Genomic DNA, 3,056 nt, shown 5'->3' with positions numbered 1-3,056 from the left:
TTACGCCTTGCCTTTGGCGGGATCGTCCCAAGGATTCATCGGAAGACACAACTTTGCTCTTAAAGACTTTCCAACTCTCACCTCCGACTACTTTCTTTCTCTACCAATGGGCATTCGCAATAGCAGCAGCTGGAATCACCAGTGGTTCCATCGCAGAGAGGACTCAGTTTGTGGCTTACTTGATATACTCTTCTTTCTTAACCGGATTTGTTATCCGGTTGTCTCTCATGGTTCTGGTCACCAGACGGATGGGCCAGTCCGTTCCGTTCACCAGAAAAACCGTTTGTTTGGCACCGGAGCCATAGATTTTGCTGGCTCCGGTGTTGTTCACATGGTTGGTGGCATAGCGGGATTAATGGGTGCTCTTATCGAAGGTCCAAGACGTGGCCGGTTCGAGAAAAGTGGTCGTGCTATTGCTCTACGTGGCATTCTGCTTCCCTTGTGTCTTAGGGACATTCCTCCTTTGGTTCGGTTGGTATGGTTTAAACCCTGGCTCCTTCGCAAAGATCTCGTTCCGTACGAGTCTGGTTCGAGCTACGGCCAATGGAGTGGAATAGGCAGGACGGCGGTTACGACCACCTTGCTGGATCCACCGCGGCTCTAACCACACTATTCGGAAAACGTCTCCTCTCTGGTCATTGGAATGTAACTGACGTATGCAATGGCTTGCTTGGTGGGTTCGCGGCGATAACCGGGGTTGTTCTGTGGTGGAGCCGTGGGCTGCGATTGTCTGTGGTTTTGTGGCGCCCTCGTCCTCATCGCATGCAACAAGCTCGCAGAGATTGTACAATAGATGATCCCCTCGAGGCGGCCCAACTACGGGGGGATGGCGGGACGAGGATGCGGCGCGTGGGGGCTAATATTGTGGGACTTTTGCAAAGGAGAAGTATGTGAACGAGGTTACGGCGCGGCACCTGGAAGGCCATACGGACTGTTTATGGGCGGAGGAGGGAAGCTGTTGGAGCACAGTTTGTTCAAATACTTGTGATTGCAGGATGGGTTAGTGCTACCATGGGAACACTCTCTTCATCCTCAAGAAGCTTGACCTGCTTAGGATCTCGGAGAAGGATGAGATGGCCGGTATGGATATGACACGTCACGGTGGTTTTGCTTATATGTACTATGATAATGATGACGAGTCTCACAAGGCCACTCAGCTCCAAAGAGTTGAACCTTGATCTCTTTACCCTCGCTCGGCTACTCATTCTCGCTTTAATTTTCAAGCTTTCTCAAATTTATATCTTTTTAGTATTTATGGGGTTATTTTGATATTGTGTGATCTATCTCTGTGTTATGTGTGTTTCAAGGTGAGACAGTTGACAAAAATTACATGTCATATATAGTTTCTGATATTTGAAATCGTTTCAGGTGATACATACTTGCATGTTCTCTTACACGGTCATATTAAAGCGTTTGTGGAACTTATATAAAAACCATACATAAATTATAAGTTCGGTTGATTTAGATAGATCGAATCGTGTTTCTCGAGTGCGATGAGGCGGCGATCAAAACTTCACGATCCCTTGCCTTCAGTGGTTTGTAAGACTTTGCTTAATAGATCCATCCCCACACCTGATTCTCTCATCACTCCTTGGAAGGATTCTTAAGTGGCAAGTTCTCTCGAGACGGAAATGAATTTTTTATATTAGATATATGAAAACAAGACACACCAATCAATTTACGAGCTTCTTCCAAATAGGAAACTGGCAAAATAACAAATACATCTATATATCTATTTATATAAAGAACAGTTTGCTTCTCTCCAAGGGTGTCCATGTCGTCTGCTAGGTTCGAAGGTTGTCGTCACGCTACGTGTCCCTGCATTCAAAACACATCACTTTGTAAAATGAATATATCTCTTCGTCCCTGCATTCAAAACACATCACTTTCCATACATACAAGTAGTATGTACTGACACTTTAATGCACATCAATAAGCGTTTATACGTATATAGAGAGATCCGTCGCAGCCACTACATCTTGACAATACTCTAAGCTTTTTTAAAACAACTTTAGTTATAGCCAAGAGATAAAACAGAGGAAAGGCTGGAAAATAAGACGTCGTCATCCTTGCTCAGTCACGAGTATTAAACCCAATGGGTCAGCTAGTAACAAGACATTGGGCTTAGCTTCAGACAAGCCCCAGCAGCTATCACAACGGTCAAGAACACAGCTAAACAGAACAAAGGAAAACAACAAGAGAAGAGTACGGTTCCTCCAGCTCACGAGATCATCCTGCGTAACCGATTTGATTCCCTTCTTGGTCATGATGAGTGAGCTGGCAAATACAGCTGTGATGTCACTAGATCGTTCTATGGCTGTTTATAAATAGAGACTCAATCAACATTGTAAAACCCTAAGAAATGAAAGTATAATTTCAGAGAAACATCATATCTTCAAAGTTTCTGTCTTTACCTTTATGGTATCAGAGCATCAGGGATTAGAACCTGAGGCTTAGCGATGGATGGAAATCAAGATACGGTGGCGGTAGCGGCGCTTACCATCACTCAAGCAGTCACCTTGAAGCTTAAAGAAGGCAACTCCTGCTCTGGAAACTCCAGTTTGAGCAGTTCTTGTCTAGTCAGCTGCTTCTGGGTTACGTTACCGGAGCTTCACCGCGTCCAGCTCCGACGGTCACGGTTCAAAACGGAGAAGAGTAACAGAAACAGCCAATCGGAGTCAACAAATGGATCCAGAAAGATCAGCTTATTCTGGCTTGGCTCTATGGTACGTTAACAGAAGATGCTCTAAAGTCTGTATATGGTCTGCATACCTCTCAAGATGTCTGGCTCGCGTTGGCAAAGAAGTACAACAGGGTCTCAGCGACAAGGAAGCTGGATCTCCAAAGACGGGTTCAGACGACAACAAGGAAAACAAAAGTATGGCAGTCTATCTCTCTGAAATCAAGTCTTTCTGTGACAGCTTGATTCTATTGGAGCACCTATTACGGAACAAGAGAAGATATATGGAGTTCTAAATGGTCTGGGAAAAAGGTATGAAGCAGTCTGCACGGTGATTGAGCACTCCATGGACTCTTATCCAGAACCATGTTTTGAA

At 44.9% G+C, this 3,056-nt stretch overlaps 1 pseudogene; it reads left to right on the top strand.

Moving 5' to 3' along the window:
- Window positions 1–7: 7 nt before the first annotated feature.
- On the top strand, window positions 8–1,178 carry LOC125593906 (annotated as a pseudogene).
- The last annotated feature ends 1,878 nt before the right edge of the window (window positions 1,179–3,056 follow it).

The sequence above is a fragment of the Brassica napus genome (genome assembly GCF_020379485.1).
Source record: "Brassica napus cultivar Da-Ae chromosome A1 unlocalized genomic scaffold, Da-Ae chrA01_Random_33, whole genome shotgun sequence".
NCBI classification, from domain to species: Eukaryota; Viridiplantae; Streptophyta; class Magnoliopsida; order Brassicales; family Brassicaceae; genus Brassica; species Brassica napus.
This window is presented reverse-complemented; position numbering and strand designations above follow the sequence as displayed.